General features: G+C 39.8%; 1 protein-coding gene across 8 annotated transcripts in view; it reads left to right on the top strand.

Annotated features, from left to right (window-relative positions):
• Positions 1-27,059, top strand: part of Mrtf (Myocardin-related transcription factor) — an 814,655-nt gene that overhangs the window by 577,392 nt on the left and 210,204 nt on the right. The window contains exon 1 of one of the 8 annotated variants that reach the window (XM_067147016.2): positions 17,728-17,766. The exons of the other annotated variants lie outside the window; for them this stretch is intronic. The gene's annotated coding sequence lies outside the window, so the exon portion shown is untranslated. Of the gene's footprint in view, positions 1-17,727; positions 17,767-27,059 lie in introns of those variants that run through there. 8 annotated transcript variants of the gene reach the window in all.

Below are 27,059 nucleotides of genomic sequence, written 5' to 3'. Positions count from 1 at the left end.
GTCTTGTATAAACCGTTTGTGCTGTAATTTTTGAAATCATCTTCAATTGACTTCAGTTGATCGTTGACGTGTTTATTGTTATTTTGGTATAACGTCATCGGATACAACAGTGCCGCCATCTAGAGGTACTAGAGTCGGCATGCCGCATGGCTAACATTTTTGTTAAATATCGTGGCATATGGACTGTAAATGGCTTCTAAATTATCGAAAACGCATTCGAGAAAAAGCGACTTGTCAGAATGCCGAAAAGTCCAAAAATCACCATCAACAGTTGTAGCGCCAGCTTCTCGAAGTTAAGGTGGCCAATCGTCGTGAGGAGAATTCCAGCCGAGCACATCTACTGCCCCTGTAGTAGAAAAATTTCAACCCCCTACTAGCAAGATACTTTATTTCGATAATACCTACACGCGGTACACATTCTGTGTCATAATCACAAACCGCGATCCCGAAACAGACCCGTTGGAATGTTGTTTTTCTAGACCTGGGAGAATTATAATTCACGATAGTGATTCGCTTTTCTGAATCACTCAATTTCGTCTTCAGATGTACAGACTTCATATTTTTTGACACCATATGGAAAATTGCGGTTGTTGCTGTTGTTGTTTGAGTCATCAGACCATAGACTAGTTTGATGCAGCTCTCCATGCAACCCCATCCTGTGCTAACCTTTTCATTCCTACATAACTGCTGCTTCTTACATCTGCACTAATCAACTTGCCATATTCATACCTTGTTCTACCCCTACCGTTCTTACACCCTACACGTCCCTCAGAAACCAACTGCGCAAGTCCTTGGTGTCTTAATATGTGTCCTATGAGTCTATCTCTTCTTCTTGTCAAATTTAGCCACAACGATCTGCTCTCTCCAGTCCGATTCAGTATCTTTTCATTCGTGATTCGATCTATCCATCTCACCTTTAGCATTCTTCTGTAACACCACATTTCAAAAGCGTCTATTCTCTTTCTTTCTGAGCGAGTTATCATCCATGTTTCACTTTCATACAATGCCACATTCGAAACGAAAATCTTCAAAAACATTTTTCTAATTCCTATATCAATGTTCGAAATGAGCAAGTTTATTTTCTTAAGATTTGCCTTCCTTTCTTGTGCTAGCCTGCATTTTATGCCCTCCTTACTTCTGCCGTAGTTAGTTATTTTACTACCCAAATAACAATATTCATCCACTTCCTTTAAGACTTCATTTCGTAATCTAATATTTCCTGTATCACCTGACTTCGTACGACTGCAATCCAGTGCTTTTGTTTTGGACTGATTTATTTTCATCTTGTTGAAAATTGCTATCATCGAAATAATGGAGAAAGATGGAGTGAATATGAATGATTGAAGGTTGGATTCAGTTAGTAATTAATGTGTTTGGAGATACGATTCTTGACTACAGAAGTCATTCGGAGCCCTAGTTGAGAAGGTATTGACGATGTATGAGAAAGTATTCAAAGTTAGTAAGTACAAAACAAAGCTTGCCAGTTTTCAGAAAATCACAGGCTACACGTTAACAGTCATTCTGGGATTTTATCTGTGCAGTAAATGAGTGAGGAAAATACTTATATGCAGTTTGGTATGAAACAAATTAACTAACTCTGTAGAGTACGTAAGGAACTTGGAAACAAATGTGGAAGAGATCAGTATGCAGTTTGAGACGTATGATACAAGTTAAGAGAGCATGCCATATTTTTCTTTGTTACTTCAGAATCGGTAAATGTTACATGCAGACTAACTTACATTGACACTAATGAGAAAGTATCTTTTAAATATATTTATTGCACAACTTCTTTACAAAGGAGCTGTCATTCAACATTTCCACTGTCTATTTGAATAACGTCTCAACTCCACTTACCATTTTTAATTATAGTTACCGGGCGAGTTGGCCGTGTGGTTAGGGGCGCGCAGCTGTGACCTTGCATCCGGGAGATAGTGAGTTCAAATCCCCCTGTCGGCAGCCCTGAAGATGGTTTTCCGTAGTTTCCCATTTTCACACCAGGCAAATGCTGGGGCTGTACCTTAATTTAGGCCACGGCCGCTTCGTTCCCATTCCTAGGCCTTTCCTGTCCCATCATCGCCATAAGACCTGTCTGTGTCGGTGCGACGTAAAGCAAATAGCAACAACAAAATAGCATTTCAATTACAGTTAAGGTTTCACCATTATCTCCTCAATCCAAACGTTGGTGGGCAACATGTATGATGAGTACCGTACTCGAAAGCTGGTTTGATCCTCAACAGCTCCGCCATCAGCTTTTATAGATGGTCTAGGTGTCACAGAAGACGTGTACGAGATAAATGTTTTTGCTATTTGCTTTACGTCGCACCGACACAGATAGGTCTTATGGCGACGATGGGATAGGAAAGGCCTAGGAAGTGGAAGGAAGCGGCCGTGGCCTTAATTAAGGTACAGCCCCGGCATTTGCCTGGTGTGAAAATGGGAAACCACGGAAAACCATCTTCAGGGCTGCCGACAGCGGGGCTCGAACCCACTATCTCCCGATTACTGGATACTGGCCGCACTTAAGCGACTGCAGCTATCGAGCTCGGTACGAGAGAAATTAGGATCGAGGTGGTTTACCGTTGTTTTCCTTATAAGTCTGCTCAAAGTCCTCTGAAATGCACGCCCCGGCCGATCCTATGAGCGATGTTCTCACATCATTCATCACAGGGATTGGCTGCATAAGGAATGGCATTACTAGCATCATTCATACCTCAATCATTCTCATATTGTCAAAGCCAAGAATGAGACTGGCCAATGAAAGCAGAAGACCTAGTGCACTATGGGCAGTATGAGAGTACAGTATAGGCTGCCTTCTTTCAGCCTTTGATTTCTTGGTGTGGTCGTCCTTGTCTGTTCTAGACCTTCCTCTGACAAGGGAACTCCGCAATAATGTGTGCATTGAGGATAAAGTAACAATATCCTTCAAGTACTCGGAGCTCGTTCTATCTCGAGTTATTGAAAGGAAAACTTCCGAATTTTACCAGTAGTTAGGCAACCTGCAAGTGGCTTTTAGTAAACAGTTAGAAATTACGTTTAAACGTTATCTCAGCTCGATTCCAATCGGAACATGCACCTTATTTGAACGAAATGATAATTTGTATTACGTGTAAAACGGAAATTTAATGTGATGAGCGCACTTTACTGTAATGTAGCTGTAGAACAAAATGTTCGACGCACAATTTATGATCACTCCAGGAACACACAATGAAAACATTTTCATCACAATTTATTATCTACACTGCAGCTTCCTGATACCTGAAAATGTATAGAACATTTTAATATTGAACACGAGAAGCATTAGTCGAATAAAACATGCTGCTTGTCAGTTATAGTAATGCATTGACTAGTATTTGGATGAATTCTGCTAATTTTAGAGAGTGCATTTTCATGATGAAAATTCTGTCTTGAAGATTGCGTTACCATGGATAGCCCACATCACATTAAATTTCCATTTCAGGGGTAATTTATAGGAATCGTTATTATGGAGTTGAGATAACGTTTACACGTAATGTCCGTCTTACATTTTAACAAAAGACGGAGTAGTTCAAAGTTTTCCTTTCAATAACTCGAGATAGAAAGAGCTCCGAAACAAAGTGCTTGATGGCTGGTACTTTTACTTCAATGTACACATTATTACGAAGCAGGAAAGTCACAGGGTTCCCTTGCGGGTATTCTGCTTTCAACACGTTCTTTTGGTAGAAGTACATGTTCATTCCTATTCCTTTCTGTCCAGGATATTAGTGACATACGTTCGGTCTTTCTGCTTATCCATGTTTCGGAGGTGTGTGTACTGACAGTCCATCAAATGTTTTTTTTATAAATTTTTTCGGTGTTGTTGATGACTTAGAAGCCAAGAGATTTCTTTCTATTTCTCTTCTGGTTGCAGTTTCCTTTTGACATCATCCAACTGATGTTATGAGGCTGCCTAGGTACACAAAAGATTTTACTAGTTGTAACTAGTCACCTTTTATTTGAATATAATATGAAGTTAAAGCATATAATTATATATATCAAACGTGTTTTGCTGTCAGTTACGGTCATTTCTTTCATAATACAAATAAATGCCCGTTAGAAAAACTAAGTCTTGTGTCTCATGAAATATTCACTTCCTTCCTAGCTACGACGTACTTTTTTTTTCTAGGGGCTTTACGCCGCACCGACACAGATAGGTCTTATGGCGACGATAGGATAGGAAAGGGCTAGGAGTTGGAAGGAAGCGGCCGTGGCCTTAATTGAGTTACAGCCCCAGCATTTGCCTGGTGTGAAAATGGCAAATCACGGAAAACCATTTTCAGGGCTGCCGATAGTGGGATTCGAACCTACTATCTCCCGGATGCAAGCTCACAGCCGCGCGCCTCTACGCGCACGGCCAACTCGCCCGGTCCGACGTTCTTTGAGACAGAGGTTCAGTTGCACTTGAGCCTTGCACATGGAGTATTATTTGATGAAGGAACTTGCTATGGTAGCCGTGGCAAATGGTTTTTCCTCAGGTTTCTTTCTTCACCCTTCTTTCGCTCGAGACGAGCGCTCAGATATTTTAAATCCTTCTATTCTAACTAACAATACTTGAAGTTACAAGCACTATTGATACACGACAGTACTGTGATACAGTTTTCAGTTAAAAAGTACTTTCTTCAAAAGGACCTGCAGGAATGGAGATGTTCTTTGCAATAAACTCCTAACCCACAAGCCCCCAAAACACGAAATCGTGGCAGTGATGGTTAAGGTTTTGAAAAACAAAAGTATGTTATACAGGGGCATGCTGTAACTATCAAATTAGTAACAAAAAATGCAAAGAAACAGAACAGAAAATGACAAATTTATTGCTTCGTATTGTTTTCCCTTTTAATTTCTAGAATTCACTAATTAATTATTAATTATGAAGAAAGCAACGGGAAACGACCTCACTCATTTCCCTAGTATGCCTCTTCAGTGACGCCTAGGTTGTCTATGATAGCTTTTGATGGAGCTGTGGAGGATCAAACCAGCCTTCGGGATGAATACCCAACATACATACAATTAATTATGACAGGAGAATTTAGGCGTTCTAGCATAGACACTTGTATAATTCATATATTTTAAATCCTTCAATTTTAACTAACAATAGTTGAATTTACAAGCACATCCATACACCTCATTTTTTCATTTTAGGTTTATTGGTCATAGGGTTAACTAAAACACATTTAAATGTAATAAAAATACTTCTTACATTCTATTTAATGTTTGGAAGAAATGAAACATGATGCATCCACACTATTTCAGTTAATATTTTACGAACGCCAATTTAATTTATTATTTAAAAGAAATTACATAAAATGCTTCCAAGTAACTTCACCCACTACTTCACAATTATAAGTTTAATTTATATCTAAAAGAGTTAAACGATATGATTGAACGTGTATCAGTTTCAAAGCGGATTCATTCTGTAAACAGATACACTTGTCTCGAGTCTCGCTACTGAACGTAAAGCATCCTACCGGCTACATGTAATAATCTCCTAAGGCATAATGATTGCCATCCGTAATGTTGAATTCCACGGTCTATGTTAATAGTACCATGTTTAATTTTGTACTTCCATCGCAGGGATTAAAAGGACGTCGGTGATGAAGGAAATGGAAAAACTTCCCAGTGAGGATTACGGGATCAACATCAATCAACATTGATCTGTATTTAGAGCAGTCGCCCAGGTGGCAGATTTCTTATCTGTTGTTTTCTTAACCTTTTCTTAAATGATTGCAAAGTATTTGGGAATTTATTGAACATTTCCCTTGCTAAATTATTCCAATCCCTAACTCCCCTACTTATAAATGAATATTTGCCCCAATTTGTTCTCTGAAATTCCAACTTTATCTTCATATTGTGATATTTCCTACTTTTAAACACACCACTCAAACGTATTCGTCTACTAATATCATTCCACGCCATCTCTCCGCTGACAGCTCGGAACATACGCAACACTTAGTCAAACTGCTCGTCTCCTTTCTCCCAAGTCTTGCCAGCCTAAACTGTACAACACTTTCGTAACGCTATTCTTTTGTCGGAAAACGCCCAGAACAAAACGAGCTGCTTTTCTTTGGGATTTTTTCTAGTTCTCGAATCAAGTATTCCTGGTGAGCGTCCCATACATTGGAATCATGCTCTGCTGGGGCCTTACCAGAGACTTATATGCCCTCTCATTTACATCCTTACTACAATCCCTAAATACCCTCGTAATCATGTTCAGTTCTTGCAACAAACTCATTAGATTACAGAAGGGCCGTAGAACGAATCAGTCATGTTATAGCGCTATCAGTTTTTTGTTTGTTTTTGGATTTAGCAATTAGCCAGAATGGGTACTTCACTTTTAACTAACCATGATTGATCACTACGGTAACTTGACGAGGAAAAGTATTCCATCTTTACATGCATTCCTTTGACTACTTGACCAGAAAGGGAGCATTTCGATTCATTAACGACGCCTGGACGTAAAACCTGTATGTTGTAAGGCCATTTTGTTGGTTTACGTCTAAGAAACGTTGCTCACCTTGAACTGGGGTAAAATACATGCGCGATATCGACTATCTGTCCCTTTTAGCTCATCACCAGGAATGCGTAAAGCAACAAATTACATTTGAATATTCAGATTTCCAATCACAACTTTGGGTACAATTTTGACGGAAAATATTACTTTTGCTGTTTATCTACCCCCTTCGACCCATCTCTTCATACGGAATCGGGGATGAGCCCTGAAGATGGTTTACCGTGGTTTCCCATTTTCAGACCAGGCTGTACCCTAATATAATCGACGGCCGCTTCCATCCCAATCCTAGCCCTTTTCCATCTTTACGTCGCCAAAAACATTCTGTATGTGACGTTAAACCGCTAGCAAAAATACAAATGATAAAAATTAAAGGAAGTCCTTTACCCTCAGTTACAGAATAGTGGGCTTGGTTTTGGCTCTACTTTTAATTGTTTTAACTGCCGGTGTAAAATCTGCGCCAAGCTAAGATTTTATTTCCGGTGTACATTGATTGATTACTCCTGATTTTTTTGTGGCCTAACGTCTGGCAATTGAGATTTAGAAAACACAATTTACTATTCGTTACGACGTTAACAAAACCAGCCTGAAAATCGCGTCCTCCTTCATCCACAGCGGTGGTGTTATGCGTTGCTTTGGGAGTCCAGTGAAACTACCACTGTCAGTTGCGAGTGGAAGCTCTTTCATGCTTCTGGACCAATCCTCGTCAACTGGCTTGTAGTGTTGTTTTGTACACCACGTCGACAGCTGAGCAGTGGTGGGGGTGCATACGGATGGAGACTATTTATTCACCGCTGTGCACAGCAAAAATATGTTTCTCTTACAATAAATAAAGTAAAGAATTATATTGTAATACTGGGACAACAAGTATAATTCGGAGTTACGACGTATGGTAGTTTATTAATTTTTATTATTTTTGCAATTTTCGTCTTGATTTTAATACAATAATTTATTTTGCTGTTGAAAGAAATACTGCTTTTGAATGGTATATATGTATCAAGTCGAAGAATTAATTTTGTTTTGTGTGTTTACATGTGTCCACCTCTGTGGTGTAGTGGTTAGTGTGATTAGCTGCCACCCCCGGAGGCCCGGGTTCGATTCCCGGCTCTGCCACGAAATTTGAAAAGTGGTACGAGGGCTAGAACGGGGTTCACGCAGCCTCGGGAAGTCCACTGAGTAGAGTTGGGTTCGATTCCCACCTCAGCCATCCTGGAAGTGGTTTTCCGTGGTTTCCCACTTCTCCTCCAGGCAAATGCCGGGTTGGTTCCTAACTTAAGGCTACGGACGGCCGCTTTCTTCCCTCTTCCTTGTCTGTCCCTTCCAATCTTCCCATTCCCCCGCAACGCCCCTGTTCAGCATAGCAGATGAGGCCGCCTGGGCGAGGTACTGGTCCTCCTTCCCTGTTGTATCCCCTATCGAAAGTCTCACCGCAGGACACTCCCCTTGAGGTGGTAGAGATGGGATCCCTCGCTGAGTCCAAGGAAAAATCCGACTCTGGAGGGTAAACAGATCAAGAAAGAAAGAAAAAAAGCTAATATACATGTATAAAATGTATCAGTACTTTCATTTATTATTAGACATGTATTAAACACAATAATAATATGACCCAAATATACTGTTGAGTTCAATTTAAAAAAAATATTATGCCAGAGGAAAGATCATTGTCTTCACGCACCGGTACACAATTACTTAAAACAAAACCAGCTATTTCGTTCTAAACTATTGTATTATATTATAAATAGTATTATGATTCTTGTCCCAAGCTCCTTCTGTGGATCAGTTGTAGAGTGTTGGCCTTCGAATCTCAAGACCGCGGGTTCAAAACCAGCGGAGGTTGTCGGATTTTCGAAGGGAGGAAAGAAGTCCCTTTGACACTTTGTCGTATGATGTCGGCATTTAAACGTCTCTGGTGACATATTTGGTCTTTAATCGACATAGTTAATTACAACTCAACCGTAGATCGCCCAAGTGAGATTCGGTTTATTCTGCCATCGGTAGAGTAAAACGGAATGTCGAAATTGACGTGCAGGCAGCGTAGATTGCGTCGAATCAAAACGCCCGCACGTGATAAGAGAGGTCATACAAGTATTATTATAATGTTACCATTGATGCTTTCACGACCCGTACTTATAGACATGATATAGGGGTTTTGGGCTTATGCCGTGTCATGAAAGTAAGGTGAATCTTTTTTTTTTTTTCGTTTTGCAGAGAAGTTTGCTCTGCATCTTCAGAAGGAAATCTCGTCTGTTCACGAGGATGACTTCTCCAAGATCCTCGATAAGGCATAAGCTCCTGTTTATTATTATTATTATTATTATTATTATTATTATTATTATTATTATTATTATGTTTTATATATTTTGCGAATGAGCCCATTAGGACTACGCAAAGTACTTAGAGACAGGCATTTGCCTTTCTTTGTGCCCACACTTCCTTCATTCGTTTGCTGTGTGCTTCTTTTCTCTCTTGAGACTATGTTGTTCCGGTCTTCTTCTTTGGTTTTTCCTCTTGGTCAACTTGCCACTTATGAACTTTGGTTCTGAAGATAACCCGGCTTTGGATGTCTTCAGGTGTAATTCCTGCCAGTTTGAGATCTGTTTTAATTTCGCCAATCCATTTTATTGTGTTCGTTTTGGCTTTACTTCGGTTTTCATAAAATTCAACTATTTGCTTGGTAAGTCTATCTGGGTTCATCCTTTTTATATGTCCAAAGAATCTTAATCTGCGTTTTCTGATGTCGCTGTGAATGTTAGAAAATTGTTTGATTTCCTGTTTCCCTCTAAGGCGGTACTGTTCATCTACGAGTTTTGGGCCTAACTTTTTCTAATAATCTTGCGTTCCTTTTTCTGAATATTTTCTAGATCAGTTTTCCTGTTCAAAATTAGTGTCTCTGATCCATAGAGGCATTCTGGTTTTATAACTGTATTATAGTGTCTTAGTTTTGCATGCTTGGAGAGACACTTTTTGTTATAGATATTTTGGGTGAGTCTATACGCAGTTTGCATTTTTTGGCATCTAACTTCATTGGCTTTTGTTTCCATTCCATTCTTCTGAATTATTTCACCGAGATATTTGAATTGCTGGACCCGTTTTATTTTGCCATATTTTGTCTCCATGAATTTAGGGGCTTCTTTGTTGCAGGTCATATATTCAGTTTTTTCAAACGATATTTGGAGGCCGACTTTTTCCGCTGTTTCTTTCAGGAGTTCGATCTGGTTTATGGCTGTTGAAACGTCACGAGTTAAGATTGCCAGGACAGACTTCTGTTTGCGCCATTCCTGTATTACCTTTTCAAGGACGCAGTTGAAGAGTAGTGGAGAGAGCCCATCTCCCTGTCTTACTCCCGTTTTGATCGGAAAAGGGTCTGAGATTTCCCCCAAAGAATTTAACCTTAGATTTTGTGTCTGTCAATGTCTCTTTTACAATTGCGAGTGTTTTCCGGTCTAGACCCTGTTCTTTTAATATCTGAAACAGTGATTGACGATCAACTGAATCATAGACCTTTTTGAAATCAACAAAAGTACAAACTACATTTTTGCTACAAATTCTCTGATGCCTTAGGATTAACTTTAGGTTCAAAATTTGCTCTGGACATGAACGGCCTGGTCTGAAACCTGCTTGATATTCTCCAATTTTTGGTTCTAGTTGCTGTTGGGCTCTATCGAGAAGGCACTGAGATAAAATTTTGTAGGCAACAGATACCAATGAGATTCCCCTGTAGTTATTTACGTCTGTTCTGTCTCCTTTCTTATGTAAAGGATGAATTAGTGCACTTTTCCAATCTTCTGGAATTTGTTCTGTTTCCCAAATCTCTTGGATGATACCGGTGAATTCTTTTATAGTATTTGGGCCTGCTGATTTGAGAATTTCTGCTATGATCCCATCCTCACCTGCAGCTTTATTAATTTTAAGTCGTTTTATCTGTCTGGTAATTTCTTCTTCATCCGGTGGTACTGAATTTGGGTTTGTGAAGTCAGGTTCCTGCGGTGGAAATCTTTGTGTTGGCTCTGGGCAGTTAAGCAGTTCTTCAAAATACCTTGCAAGTTCAGTGCAGTTCTCTTGATTGTTCAATACAAATTGCCCATTTACTTTCTTAAAGCAAAGGTTTTGTGGCTGATACCCTGTTAGCTTTGTTTTGAAGTTCTTGTAGAAATTTCGTGTGTGTTTTTTTTCAAAGTCCTTTTCAATTTCTAGTAGTTGATCTTTCTCGAATTTCCTTTTGGTCTGTCAGATTAATTTCGCTGCCTCTTTATTATTATTATTATTATTATTATTATTATTATTATTATTATTATTATTATTATTATTATTATTATTATTATTATTATTATCCTTTAAAATAAAACATTTAATTGAAATGTATGTATTATAATTACGATACGGATTCAGTAGTCGAGTGCCGAGCAGGACGCCACTGATATCACCCTCCCCTGTTGCACAAAGACAGACCTGTTGTTAAGCCTATGCTATGGTACACTGACAACCACCACAGAAGTATGCAATAGTGAATACATCCCTCATGCCAGGAAGGGCATCTAGCTGTAAAATTGGGCCAGATCGAGATCACTTGTCGACTCCAGTTGACTGGTGTATAGGTCAGGAAGAAGACGAAGTAAGGATACGATGATGAACTGTGATGACTCGTGCTCTAAAGCCCTGGGGCCTCTTAACATGGAATAATAGAGCGAATGACTGCGCGGTTTATGTCACGTTGCTGTCAGCTTGCTTCGGAAGATAGTGAGTTCGAACCCTACTGTTGGCGACCCTGAAGATGGTTTTCCGTGGCTTCCCGTTTTCATGTCAGGTAAATGTTGGGACTGTATCTTAAGTAAAGCCACGGTCGCTTCTTCTTACTCTTACCCCCTTTTCTGTCCCATCGTCGCCATAGGACCTCTCTGTGTCGGTGCAACGTAAAGCAGATCGTATATATATATAGTCATTGCACCTGCAGAAATCTCTATGTGAAATATTTTAGCTTGGAACTTTGGCCAGTAAGGTTCCGTCGATTGTTCGAATATTGCCAAGGAATTCTCGCTCTTCATAATATATGTGCTGCGGGGCAGTATTTCTCCAGAAATATTATCACATAGCTTTTTTTGCTGGTGCAACGACGATGTTGTAACTTGCAAGCGTGGGTCGGCGGCCACGGGGACCTTAGCTGAGTTCTGGCATTGCTCTTCACTTTCATCTACCTTACCCGACCTTCCTTGGTCAACCCTAGTTTTTTCCGACTCCGACGGTATTAGGTTTTGCGAGGCCTAAGGAAACTTTCATTTTCACGCCCTTCGTGGCCCTGGTCTTACTCTTGCCGATACCTTCATTTTTCGAAGTGTCGGACACCTTCCATATTTTTCGTCTTTTAAGAGGATAGTTGCCTAGTTGTACTTCCTCTTAAAGCAATAATCACCACCGTCACCGTCCTGTTCTAAACGCTACGAGTATGCACTTGTTTGCTGCAACGACTTCTTCTGCGTGTCTCCTCTGAGTGAACTCTCTTTCCCTTTTTGACTCTCGAGTGGATACTGGCAGCAACTACTCGACTTTTATACATATCAGCCATTGTTTCGTGTTACAATCAATAAACGTCAGATCGATCTCATGTTAGCCGACATCCGATGATGAAGAGGAATTCTTGTACTTGCCAGTAAATCTACTGGCACGAGGCTGACGTATTTGAGCACCCCCAAATACCACTTGATCGCTCCGGTTTCGACCCAACCAATTTGAGGCACTGAGCCCGGTGGGCGCGGGACCTCCGCTAGTGGTTCGACATTCACGATACGGAAACCCTCATACGGGAAGCGCAAAATAGTAATGATGGTCGCCAACCGTACGTGAGGAGACGGCGCCAGAAGAAGTAGTGTGTTTCCTTTGGTTGTTCACTATTTTTTGTCTAGCATGATCTTATTTCGGTGTCCATGTCTTTGTCTGGATGGTCAGCGTTGAGGCCTGTGGTTCAGAGAGTCCTGGGTTCGATTCCCTGCCGGGTCGGGGATTTTAATCGCACTAAACCTGAATATGCAAAACTTTTTCAGCACTGTATTATGTTCCAAGACGTTTTGATTGAGATGTTTAAACGGAACAGCCCGCTTTTTTCATCACTGATTCTTTGGATGTAAAAAGAATGAAAATAGAAGTCGAGCATTGCGATAGAACCCAGGCCACTGATAATCAAGTAGACGCTTAGACTCTATTTTGACTGTTGTTCTTATTTGCGGCACAGTTCAAAGAACCTTGTCAAGGATCACGGCTGCCAGTAGAAAAATTGGCCGCGTCCTCCATTTGTGGAGACAGACATGGAGCTGCTAGGAAGCAGGTGCTGTGCATCGAACCCGAGAAGTGAGACGCTGCCAGTTCAGCACGATATGTCTATCCAAACTTCCGCCTCGGCAGACTCAGGAGCGATCAACTCGGTGCACTGCTGTGTAGGTTGCCTGTCCTTCAGGCGTCGTGTGTGTGGTAGTGAAAGGGGGGGAATGAATCAGGTGATAATAGTGGCGGCCTGCCAGACAGTCAGCCACTAAATCGCTATCGTAATTGTAATACATACAATTAAAGCAAATATGTTTTATCTGACAGGAAAGGATGTAAGAAATCATTGTTCATTTTGCGACAGGATTCATAATACGTCATCATTTATTAAACTAGTTTAGAATGAAACAAGAGTGTTTGTTTTAAATTGTTAACATGTTAACCCTGATATTTTCTGTGCCGTAATATTTAAAAATCGACCGAGCGAGTGGCTGCGTGGTTTGGGTCACGAAGCCGACAGCTTGCATGCGGGAGTAGTGGTTTCGAATCCCACTGTTGGCAGGTCTGAGGATGGTTGTCCGTGGTTTCCTATTTTCACACCAGCACATGCTCGGGCTGTACCTTAATTAAGGCCACGGTCCTTTCCTTCCCCACTCCTAGCCCTTTCCTATCCCATCGTCGCCGTAAGACCTACCTGTGTCGGCGCGACGTAAAGCAGATTGTTAAAAAAAAAAAAAATCTGCCCCTAATTTGTAATACGGCTTTGTTTTTGAATAAAACGCAATACAATTATTCATTTTTCAACTTCTGAGAAATGTGAAAACACTAAGCAGTATTTATATGAACGCATTTGATATACAAAAGAATACACTTACTATGAGAAATTGTTCCATTAAAAATGAGTGCACAATCGACGCATAGTGCAATGAGAAGACTCGTTCTAACATCATGGCAGGTTCATGGGCGTGTCAACCACGTAAGAAATGATGTAACTCAAATTTCGTTAGACGGGAACTATTTGCTCTAAAAGAGTGTGTGTGTGTGTGTGTGTGTGTGTGTGTGTGTGTGTGTGTGTGTGTGTGTGTGTGTGTGTGTGTGTGTGTGTGTGTGTCACCGGGCGAGTTGGTCGTGCGCGTAGAGGCGCGTGGCTGTGAGCTTGCATCCGGGAGATAGTAGGTTCGAATCCCACTATCGGCAGCCCTGAAAATGGTTTTCCGTGGTTTCCCATTTTCACACCAGGCAAATGCTGGGGCTGTACCTTAATTAAGGCCACGGCCGCTTCCTTCCAACTCCTAGGCCTTTCCTATCCCATCGTCGCCATAAGACCTATCTGTGTCGGTGCGACGTAAAGCCCCTAGCAAAAAAAAAAAAAGGGGTGTGGTTCGTCTTGTTTTTGTAGCGGATATGGTGTTACATAGTTTGGCTGCATTGACGTCTGAACTTGTTTGGCATTGAGCTCGGTAAACAAAGCATGGAAGTAATGACCTTTAGTAAACAACATAGTAATTTGACTGTGATTTCTGAAAAAGCTACATTTTCTCAAGAACTACTTCATCTAGAACTTCGAAATTGTTACTACATATTAGAGTCAGGACAAATAATCCTACTATAAAAGATACAACTATAATAAAAATACATAAATTATATAATCATTTTTTACCCTTTGAGCTACAGTGCCCATGTTTATGGACACAGACACCATTGATACATTTTACTAGCCTTATGGATTCTATTCTGTTTGGAGATATTTGTTGGGTTACGTCTATACTTTCTGAAAAGAACCTGCAGCATATGATGATGCACTTTGGTGAGAATACTTCAAATTACCAGTTAAAAAATAATTAATAATACGTTTAGTCACTCAATATAAATGAAACATACAGAAATTTAACAGGTAATTCCGAATCTTATTATGTCATAGAAGACAAAATGATATATATTTTTCAGCACCACCTTCAATACTTTCCTTCGTGCACGTCGAAACAGAAACAAAAATATTTTTCTACATAGCCTCGACTAATGTCTTCACATTTTTTCTATATTTCTGGCAGTTCATTGTTTCCTTCATTAAAGAACAATGTTGGACGAGTACATAGATAATTGCACACGAAGTCTTGAACCTCTTCGTCGTTGGAAATTTATTTCCACCTTCAGTTTTTCTTCAGGTGTCCAAAGAAATGGTTGTATGGTGATAAACTTGGAGTACGAAGGGAGAGAGAGTGTGTGTGTGTGTGTGTGTGTGTGTGTGTGTGTGTGTGTGTGTGTGTGTGTGTGTGTGTGTGTGTGTGTGTGTGTGTGTGTGTGTGTGGGGTGGGTGGGTGGGTGTGATAACTACGTGGAAATTTTGCGTCTTTTGGAACGATAGCTTCTCTAACCGTGCTCAAAAGTTCATGGTAGTAAGAAACATTGCCATTTCGTCGTTAAGTAGAAAATCGAATTGTATAACACCTTGAGTATCCCGAATAACGGCCATGAGAATCATCCCTGCTGACAAATGGGTTTTGACATTCACAAAAACTTTCCCTTTTAGCACCCCACTCCGAACCCTAGATCCCTTAGTTCTAGCGGTATACCCATGTTTCATCGTAGGTCAGAATGTCCATCGAAAATGATTCTTATTCGACTTCGAAGCGATCTGATAGCTTGTGAGGAATTTTTAGCTCTTACATTTCTGATTTGCATTGGAAATTCTTGGCACCCACCTTGAAGTGACTATGTTTAAAGCCAACTCCTTTTTCACGATTGTCTACGCCTTCCATAATTTATTCCATTTGCTAGGATAATTTTTCATATGTCGTTATGAAGAAGTTCTTGAACACTTATAATGTCTGCGGCGTAATGCAGGTTCTGGGCCGACGTGTGAGAGTGCGGTTAGAAGTTACCACCCAACTTTCACGAAAAAACTTGTAAGAACTTCGCAAGTGTAACACCACAGAGCTGTGCATACGATCTACGCAAGATTTCTGTGGGTTTAACATTTTCACGAGCTAAGAACTGAATAATTCCTCATCATCGGATCCTCTCATTAAAGACATTGTACATTATAATTGTTTCGTTACATAATATGCTTGTATAAAGGTACCAACCGACAAGTTCAGAAATTACTTCGGATACTCCGTTCCTGTCACTCTTTCTTGCGGTTCACTCTTGAAACTGAAAGCAATTTCAAATGACATTTTCTGTATTTAACTGTTGACCACTCTCAAAATATGCACACCTTTGGCATCTACAGGTAACCCACTTCAACGGACTTAATAATTCCAGATAAATTATGCCACCGCTTTCAATACAAGTCAGCTACTTTCCATAACACGATTCACAGACTTCTTCCTGTACCTCAAAATCAGCCAGATTTCGATAAAGAATTTCAGATTATTAAAGACATTCCTGCTGTGAGTAAAGGATACAAGATAAATCTCATTGACAAATGCGTAACACAAAAACAAAAGAAATTAAATATGATTTCAGTGCATAAGTCACACCATCAAGAAAAGGAACCATGCTACGGTTCAATTTCTGAAAAACTAGGAACTCTGCTACAAAGACAGGATTATTCTGTAGCGTTTAAATGTAGTTCTTATTTCTCAAAATTATCGAAAACAAAAGATTCCGTCAGGGTGGAAAATAAAAGTGGTGTATATAAATTACAGTTCGGTGACTGCAACTCCGTTTACTTAGATCAGACAGGGCGAAACTTTAAAATCAGGCTGTAAGAACATGAAAATTACGTAAGCCCACTGAGTCACAGTTCGCCAAACATCTCATAACAAACAATCTTTCCTTCAATGCGAATTAGTATCTCAAAATTGAAACCGAAGGATCCATATTAAATTCTTTAGAAATTACAGAAATACTAAAGTGTGTCAAAAATAACCAAGAGACATGTTTATGAACACAATTTCTGTCCTGAACACACTCTGATTAATACATTGTACACTTCCACCCCTTAACAGCTTATTTCTGCTACCCAATTCTCATTCGTCTGTACCTTGCGTTGACGTCTAATTGTTCATACTACAGAAGGTTTGTTCAGCGGGTTTTTAAAAATAAATGTTTCTTATTTATGTTTTATTTATATACGCCTTAGTTTTTAAGACGTTTCTGTAGAGTCTTCATTTATGTTGGAAAACTTAGTATGGTATTTTTGCTGTATATATAGGCTGAATATGACTTTCAGTAAAGTTGAAACTCGAATACCTGTAATAGAATAAGTCGTGATATAAACTACATATAAAACCATCATTATGAGTATTTACCACTTATCTGCTACAACCATTAAATAATAAATTAATAATAAATCTTGTAATATTCCTAACGCACTGCATATCATGGCGGAAATCAATGTATCTTAAGGTTATTATTTCCTAATTACTTTCAACATTATCCTGTTGTGAGGCTGCCTCTTACGTAACAGCATTGTGTAAGTGCGGGCAGCCGCTCGGTTCGGAAGGATTTATGTGATTCTTAAAACACGCTTGAATAACGAGTGTTGAAAGGATGCAAGCGTGTGTGTGTGTTCCTTCAAGGACGTTTTATAGGCCATCCCAGTGAGCGAAACGCCACCGTAATCGTATAAGCATACACGGCTTTATTTTAGGACGCAGGAACGAGGTCTGCCGCTGTGCTCTCTTCCTCCTCAGTGCTTCCAATACAGCAAGCTAATTCTTTTCTAATTCATTTCATTCATAAGGACCTTCTCATATTTGCATTAATACTTGATATCGGCCATGGCTTTAGTTGGAAAATATGAACTACCGGTACTTACGTAACTTCTCAGCATTTTCCACATGAATTCACAGCGATGAGGTTCAGTTGCCATTTTTCTTTTCCAGGAGTTGGCGTCATCTTCTGAACGCCTTCCAGAAAACAACCAAGTCTTCACATAATATGGTAGTGGATCTAACGGCTGGAGTGAGGGTCCCGCCTGCTACGTGTTCCGCTAAAAGAGCACTACTAATAGGAGTCACAATTACATTAATTGAGCTGAAGGACGGCAGGTAATAGCGCTGTTATGCTACGGAGGCGGGCACTTATTAAATGAATAAATTTAAATAGCAAGCTCATCATCATCATTAATCGTCATAATCATGTTGTTCAATATTTTAACAATACCGACACAGAGGCGGTACGTGTGAATGACCTCATTTAGTGAAATTGGGTTGGTCAGTTTGTGGATAAACTAAGACACATGAAACATGAAAAATTGTTTCATATTAAAGATTTAATTCACACAATGTTCTGTTTTTACTTGAATCGGGTTTTTTAAATATTTAAATTGGATTATATATATTACTTGTTTCATATTAATGATTTAATTCACACAATTTTCTGTTTTCAATTGAATGGGGTTTTAAAATATTTAAAGTGGATTATAAAAAGATATATGTTACTTCGAATCGTAAACATTGCTTTCCAAATCTCTATAGTTGGACGTAAAGTTGTCACATGGGTTCCACCCATAAACACTAATGAGTTAACCCGTTCCAACAAACGTTACCATATGTATAAATATAAAGTTATAATTTTGTTTGTACAGTTGAAATTGTTGCCTCATACTTCGTTTTTATCTTAGATTATGCAAACACAAGACGAAAGTAAGTTTAGTTCAATTTTTGTCTATCCTGCCGGCCTGTGTATCTGAGGCGGTAAAACGTTGGTCTTTGAGCCCTACTTGGCAGGTTCGATCCTGGCTCAGTCAGGTGGCATTTGAAGGTGCTCAAATACGTCAGCCTCGTGTCAGTAGATTTACTGGCACGTAAAAATTCTCCTACGGAACAAAATTCCTGCACTTCGGCGTCTCGGTAAACTATACAAATATAGTAGTGGGACGTAAAACCACTCTATTATTATTATTATTATTATTATTATTATTATTATTATTATTATTTTGCTAGCGGCTTTACGTCGCACCGACACAGATAGGTCTTTGGCGACGATGGGATAGGAAAGGCCTGGGAGTTGGAAGGAAGCGGCCGTGGCCTTAATTAAGGTACAGCCCCAGCATTTGCCTGGTGTGAAAATGGGAAACCACGGAAAACCATCTTCAGGGCTGCCGGTAGTGGGATTCGAACCTACTATCTCCCGGATGCAAGCTCACAGCCGCGCGCCTCTACGCGCACTGCCAACTCGCCCGGTATTATTATTATTATTATTATTATTATTATTATTATTATTATTATTATTATTATTATTATTAATTTGTCCATCCATCCGTCTGGTTGCTTGGCTGGTTGGTTGTGTGAACGTCGCGGGGAAACGGCAAGGCAGAATTTCTTGAAACTCAGTATTTACGTTCAGTGATATCCGGAGAGTGCACTATGCTATATATTATTTGCTTAATATACAGTGGCGTAGCAATATTAAGGGGACCAAGAGAGGAAGTGTCACATTTCTCCGTTAATATCAGTTGTATCGAAAAGTGCACATAACAATAGTTTCATAAAATGTAATTTTACAGAGCTCGATAGCTGCAGTCGCTTAAGTGTGGCCAGTATCCAGTATTCGGGAGATAGTGGGTTCGAACCCCACTGTCGGCAGCCCTGAAGATGGTTTTCCGTGGTTTCCCATTTTCACACCAGGAAAATGCTGGGGCTGTACCGTAATTAAGGCCACGGCCGCTTCCTTCCCACTCCTAGCCCCTCCATGTCCCATCGTCGCCATAAGACCTATCTGTGTCGGTGCGACGTAAAGCAACTAGCAAAAAAGAAAAAGTAATTTCCGATCTTTTATGATTTACGCACGTTTACGTTAGTAATAATAATAATAATAATAATAATAATAATAATAATAATAATAATAATAATAATAATAATAATAATAATAATAATAAAGGGGATACTCGCGATTATATTTCCATCAACTTCCAAACATCTCTGGAAGGAAATACGCATTTGTTCCATCTAAAACCTTTACATAACAAAATCATTTCGACTTCTCACACATTGTAACCGTACGGACTATAACAGAGGTACTCACGACGAATTTAGATGTTTAGTCTTAAGCCCGTTAACGTCGAACGTAGCTGACATGAAAATATTGTTCAATCCTCGTGATAACGAGTTAAATGGCGATGATGGTCGTCGTTGTGATGATTGTTTTTGTAAGGTACAAAACCTAGAGTGATCATCAGCCTATAATGATCAGGAAGATAATTGAGATAACCGTCAGTTTGCTTATTTATTTCGGTGCAGTAAGCACGTATACTATTTTAGTGACTAAAATGAACGCAGGGAAAAGAAAACGGAGCATAAACTTTGCGCGTTAGAAAGTTTAGATAAAAATGGAACTGTGGATTTAATTAGCAATGATTTGGGAGCCAGGAAAAGTAACTTACGGCAAATTATTGGCGGAGCAATTAAATACCCCTGCAAGGAATGGAAAATGAAAACCTACAACCTATTTTCCAGTCAGTGACCGGGTCAGGGATGGAATGAATGAAGCCCCCATTTTGCGGCGAGGATAGGAATTGTGCCGGCTCTCGAGACGTGTTGCACTCCTCTGGGGCAATGATTAATGACTGACAGATGAAATGAAATGATATTGGAGAGTGTTTCTGGAATGAAAGATGACAGGGAAAACCGAAGTACCCGGAGAAAAACCTGCCCTGCCTCCGCTTTGTCCAGCACAAATCTCACATGGAGTGACCGGGATTTGAATCATGCTATCCAGCGGTGAGAGGGGGTGTGCTGCCGCCTGAGCCATGGAGGCTGCAAGGAATGGAATCAAGATTTTTTTTTTTTTTACCAGACGCACTTTAGAGAAGCCGACGAATGAAATCGTCAATCATCCTTTATTACTGGCGTTTGTTCAAGGGCGTCGTAAATACCAATTTCTGGACCGATAGGTTGTTGAAATAAAGTGCAGTACAGAACAACAGGGTGATGCAAAACAAGTAACCGACAATGTATTATTTTATATAGGGCCTACATATATAATTAAAGAATTTTGGCCAATTACAAACCGCTTGGAACCTAAGACTATGGCACAGTATGTTTCTTTTTTATTTTCTTTCCCCAGAACGTCTTCATACGTCGGCTGATTGCCTGCCTCTGTTCCTTTGGCAACAATTTCTGAGCTTGAGGTCGAAGTTGCAAAAGCGAAATATCTGCAGAAAGGCTTTGTAGATCCCACCGTATCTCTTCTTATTTGGAGATGTAATTAAAAATCTTCTTAGCCTCTCGTCGTTCATTCTGTAAAGGTGACCATAGAATTGTAGTCTTCGCCTTTTAATTGTGCCTGTAATTTTCTCTGTGTTGTGGTAGAGGTCTTCAGTTTTGCTCTTCATCCAGACATATTTATTCTTTTGGGGTCTGAAAATTTTCCAAATTATTTTCTTTTCTTTCCCAGTTCCTCTTGGTCACATGTGGTGGTGGTGGTTATTATTATTTTAAGAGGAAGTACAACTAGGCAACCATCCTTTATATAACACTAATCAGAGAGAGAGAGAGAGAGAGAGAATGAAAGGGATCCGACACTTCGAAAAATGAAGGTACCGGTCAAAGAAAGACAAACGTCACGAAGGGCGTGAAAATGAAAGACTCCTTAGGCCTAGAGTGTTCTGATACCGTCGGGTTCGGAAAAGACCAAGACTTGACCATGGGAGGTCGGATAGGATAGATGAAACTGAGGAGTCTGACACAAGTAAGTAGAAGCAATTCCAGGACCCATCTAAGGGCTACGTGGTTGCCAACCCACGCTGCAAAGTTCTGAGCCCCTGTGGGCTCTTTCAGCCGCCTCTTACGACAGGCAGGGGAGAGCGTGGGTGTTATTCTACCGCCCCCACCCGCATCTTTTGTTGAACGTTAAAACATTCTGATCCTCTGGTTTAATTACAGTTGTGTAATTCCTGATTACTGCCTGGAACGATATCGATCTTTTCTTTTCCCCCACATCGTTGTGCCCAACTAAGGAGTGCGATTGAACTCATTTAGTAGATGAATTTGCTTTCCTCTTTTCCCAGAATCTCTTCGTTCTCTCGCGTGATTTTTCTTCCGTGCTTCCTTCCATGGTTCTCATCTTAGGTGTTTCAGCAAAATGATGTTTGTTCAGCAACGTTCTAAAGCTAGACAGGTCACATATAATTCCAACTGTTATACTGATTTCTTGAACGTCTTTTTCAATTTCGATTATCCAATTATTCTTGACTTTCAGCGAGATGGCATAATGAAATATCATTTTCTTTCATTGTCCGTTCTTTGGATATGGCCGTACAATTTCAATCGTCTTTTTCTCATAGTGTGTGATATTTTCTCAGAATTCTAGTATAACTCAGGAGACCTTTTCATACACACCCATTCTATGCATACTGGGCCAAATATTGTATAACAACTGAAATGTGAAAAATAGGTGATAATAGCCAAACTCAGCAAATTCACAAAATTATTGAAGAGATGTGGATCACAGAAAACGTTCCTGGCGAGTGGAAGTGTGTAATACTACACCCCTTGTATAAGAAGGGGGATAAATCGATGTCACTAACTACAGAGGGATATCACTGTTACCAGTTGCCAGCAAAATTCTCACCAAAGCACTACTCACAAGACTTGAGAAACAATATATTACTACATACAGTCGAATCTCGATATCTCGAAACTCCATTACTCGAATTTTCAGTATCTCGAAGTAACTTAAATTTCCCGGCCGTTTTTCCCATCCTTCACGTGTATTTATTTCTGTTTTACTCGAAACGTGGTTACTCGAATTTCTTGATTTCTTGAAGCAAACATTTCCTTCTTTGAAGTAAAAACATACTCTGTAACTCGAATTTTGTGCAACATTAACTCTGCAATACGGCATTTGTGGTTTATGACGAACAGTTAACAAGTAAAGAAAGGGTTAGAATGATGCTGGGAGCTAATATGACGGCAACCGAAAAACTAAATCTTCTACTGATCGGAAAATCGGCGAAGCCTCGCTGTGAGTTAATTACTGGTAACGTACGATAACAACCCTCGAAGTCGCGGATGACAAGCTCCATTTACGAGTCTCGGCTGCGTGATATTGACGAGAAGTTTCAGCGTAGTAACAAACTGAAGAGACGAATGGGTTTTTCCAAAGGTGTTAACGGCGGTATGTTCTTGTTTCACTACTGTATGTACTGTATCCTGTCTTCTAAAAAGTTACTATAATAAGGGTTATAATTAAAATGATGCCGCAAAATAGAGTTTGTATATTTTAAATACTGTTAAAAATAATGTATTCAGTATAAGCCTGTGCATATGATTCAATTATGTGTTCTACATGCTAAAAAACGGTATTCTCTATATCTCGAAATGTCGATAACTCGAAATAAAATTTAGCTCCCGATATGATTCGAGATATCGAGGTTCCACTGTATTACACCTGTAAATAGTAGGTAAAGCCATTATCTAGCATTGGTATTCTTTATCTTGACCTTTATTCTTCTTATTTTCTCAAATCTTAACAGGGGATTATGTTGATTTAAGATTTTTTTGGATTGTGATATTTTATCCTATAGGTTTATTTTGTTGCGTTTTTGAATGCACGCATTAATGGCTACCCTCATCCTTTCACTTTCTTGTTTCCATGCGTTCTTCAGTTTCACGTTTCCTTGGATTCTTGGGTGCAAACTTATGGGTGTTAATCTTCTGTTTATGTAGTATTTGTTGTCGGTGGGTCAATATCGACTTCTCTGAGATAGATATTTATACATGCACTACACAAGTTAAGATTATATGTATTTCATTTGCGTATTCTAAATATCTTCCTTAATTTCGAAGAACAAACTCCATGCGATAGATTATTTTAGAAACCATTCCAGTGCGCTGTTTGGTCGTTATCTCAGAGATAACTTAATTCGATATTCATGCGAAGTTCGTGTAACGTTTGTAAAGGTGGTCTGAAATAGCTTTCTTTTAACAGAGGCAGGTTCGAGGGTAAATATGCCACAGTATTTCAGAATGAAATATATTGCAATCCTGCAGTGTACATATGAAAACATGAGAAGAGCTTTTGTAAGCAAATAGATTCGTATATTCTCAGGCTTTATTAAATTCCTAAGTTACTTCTATACTGGCAGAAGAATGCCTCAACGCTCTGGAGAACACAGTGATGTCAATCTGCTGTGGGTACCAGTCACAGAGACATTGAGGGAAATGAAAACGCTGACGGAGACGAGGATGAGCATCATGCTAAATAGGACCAGAACCAGCTCTTGGAATACCTAAGTGTTTGATTGGGGAAATGATCGGGAGCTTGTCCAGGGTTGAATACCTAAAAAAAAAAAAAGGGTGGGGGATGGGTGGACAAAAGGCATCAAATATAGGGAAACTATTTTAAAGGCTAGCCCGCAAGAAGTGCGACATATTGGTTGAAAATGGTACATGCAATTGACCCCCTTTAGAGATATGCCTGAAAAGAGCTGCACCACCTGGGGACGAGGACACAAGCTTACCTTGTCCGGCTTCGTAGCTAAGTGGTTAGCGTACTGGCCTTTGATCCAAGGGGTCACGGGTTCGGTTCGGTTCAGTCCGACTTGATTTTAACTTTCATTAGTTAATTCCGTATGTCTCGGGGACTCTCTCTCTCTCTCTCTCTCTCTCTCTCTCTCTCTCTCTCTCTCTCTCTCTCTCTCTGTGTGTGTGTGTGTGTGTGTGTGTGTGTGTGTGTGTGTGTGTGTGTGTGTGTGTCATATTCAACATTTGAATTCATTATAAGTAGGGAAGGCCTCATCTTTACAGATGTACAGGTCGCCTATAGGCCTCAACTCGAAAGACCTGCACCAGGCCTCTCCGGAGGTCATAGGGTATACGCCATTGGCAGACTAAAATAAGATGAGGTGAGATAAAAGTGGCAGTGGGTCCAACGAATATAGGATTCTTATACTAATTTAAAGCCTATGGCCTTAAAAAGATGTAACGATATTAAGTGAGGAAGTCTCATAAAAAATGGAGCATATACCGGTACTCATGATTTGGAATTACATTTCCTACAGAAATATCCGTAAGGTTGTTCTTCCTAATAGTTTGGCAGAAAATTACGCTTTTACGTGTTAAAGGAGGATTTCGAGGGGTTCGCATGTCTGACGGTGGTACAGCTGGGTGGTGCGGCGTGGGAAAATCCACTTGTTTCTTCACACTCTGAAAACTCGTCCGTCACTTTTTCCCCACAGTATGAAAACTAAAGGTGGGCAGTGTGGCTCAGACGGTATAGCCCAAGTTGGTGAGTTGACCCCGGTTCAGTTGGGTGGTAGTTGAAGGAGCTCAGATACGCCAGTCTCGTACCGGTAGATTTACCAGTACGTAAATGAACTCATGCGGGACAAAAATTTCGGCACCGTGGCGTCTCCAAAAAAGTAGTTCGTTGGGCGTAAAGCCCAACGTTGTTATTGTTGTTATAGAGAATTAAAATTATCCAGACTCTCATGTTTCCCATTCTTTTTACAAGTTGCTTTACGTCGCACCGACACAGATAGGTCTCATGGCGACGATGGAGGAGGAAAGAGTTAGGAGTGGAAAGGAGGCGGTCGTGGCCTTAATTAAGGTACAGCCCCAACATTCGCCTGGTGTCAAAATGAATCCCATTCTTAATTACTGTGATGAGGTAATGATCGATGCCACTATGGAACAAACAGTGAAGCTACAGAAGAACTATTAAGAGGAAATTAAAATTATTTAAGGAGTAGAAATGCGTTTAGAAAATATTCCAAGTGCTTCCACAACATAAACTCTCACGTCAGATTTCTTTAGGGGAAAGAGGAATGTTAATGCCATGTCTTTTCATTTTGATCTGGGAGAAGTTTCACTGAACTATATTATTGAGCCCAACAATATAAATTTATATATTTTGTATTAGGCCTAGTATTAAACTAAATGTTATTGAAGGAACATTGCTTATTATAATAACTATTGGACTGCAGCTGTGAGTGTTTCTATGAAATTGTGTCCCCTAACATGTTTTAGTTTTTTTTTCCCGAATAGCGGACTCTCTTAATAACGGACAATTTTTAAATTCCCAACGGTGGCCGCTATTGAGGAATGTCACTGTAATTCAAAAGAACGACTGAAAAATCTTGAGTAGCTTAATTCGAGAAAAATAATTTATCTATTTGTAAGTAGATAAAGAAATAAATAAGAACCGAGATAAATTTTTTATTTGAGTCAGCGTACTTTTTAAGTTCGAAAGTAAATAAACACTGCATTTTCAGAAGCTTTTAATGAGTGTTCTTAGTGGTGTGTTTAGTAACCCATATCGGCACATTCTGCTGAATGAGCGCTGATGTGTCGGCTGGAATGCTGCTGGGTGCTCCTATTTATAACTCGTGTTGCGCTTGCAGCTAGACCACGTCTCCGAACGCCAGACTAGTGCACTTTCTGCACCTATACGTCCATCACCAATGTTTGAAGCCTGGACCATCTGAAGATATTTTGTAAATATTGTTCTAGGGCAAACATTCTAAACTTTTATGTAAAAACTAAGTATACGAGAACCATAGGATCGAATCCCTTTAATAAATAAATAAAAATAAATAAATAAATAAATAAATAAATAAATAAATAAATAAATAAATAAATAAATAAATAAATAAATAAATAAATAAATTTTAAAACACTCGTCCGGTTAATGAGCTTCTTGACCTTAAATGTTTTTTAAATGATATTTGTTCGTGGCGTGGACCTCTGCAGATCTTGTGCCACTACTTTCACCGTATGATAGGAACCTGCGTGTAAGTGTAATTGCAGAAGTGTAGAGTGTTGAATGTGAGGAAAGGAACGTTAAGTACGACACAAACACCCAGTCTTCAGGCCAGGGATATTAATAATTTAATTTAAAAACCCTGACCCGGCCGGGAATCGAACCCGGGGCCGCCGGGTGACAGGCGGACCCGTTGCTCACTGCACAGCGGGGCCGGGCACCTTCAAGGTAACTAAGATTTTCGGCTATACGCTGGGAGAATATGCTTGTAGCTACGGTTAAACATTCTTGTACATGTGAATCAGTTAATCGTGATAATGCTTCGTTCTTGAGGTATTTCACAAATGAGTAAGCTTTCTCGCACAGGTAGGTCGTCCCGAACATTGGCAAGATTTGAAATCTTTTGGTATCCTCTCCACAAAATTCCATGGATTTCTCCTTTTCGTACAAAATACTGCAAGCAGAATTATTTAATTTCCGCACGAGTAGCGATAGTATTCTGTCGAATATCCTTAATTTCGTCCGCCTCTGTGGTGTAGTGGTTAGTGTGATTAGCTGCCACCCCCGGAGGCCCGGGTTCGATTCCCGGCTCTGCCACGAAATTTGAAAAGTGGTACGAGGGCTGGAACAGGGTCCA

This window comes from Anabrus simplex, chromosome 5, assembly GCF_040414725.1.
Source record: "Anabrus simplex isolate iqAnaSimp1 chromosome 5, ASM4041472v1, whole genome shotgun sequence".
NCBI classification, from domain to species: domain Eukaryota; kingdom Metazoa; phylum Arthropoda; class Insecta; order Orthoptera; family Tettigoniidae; genus Anabrus; species Anabrus simplex.
The sequence above is the reverse complement of the archived record's forward strand: the minus strand, read 5'-3'. Positions and strand labels throughout refer to the sequence as shown.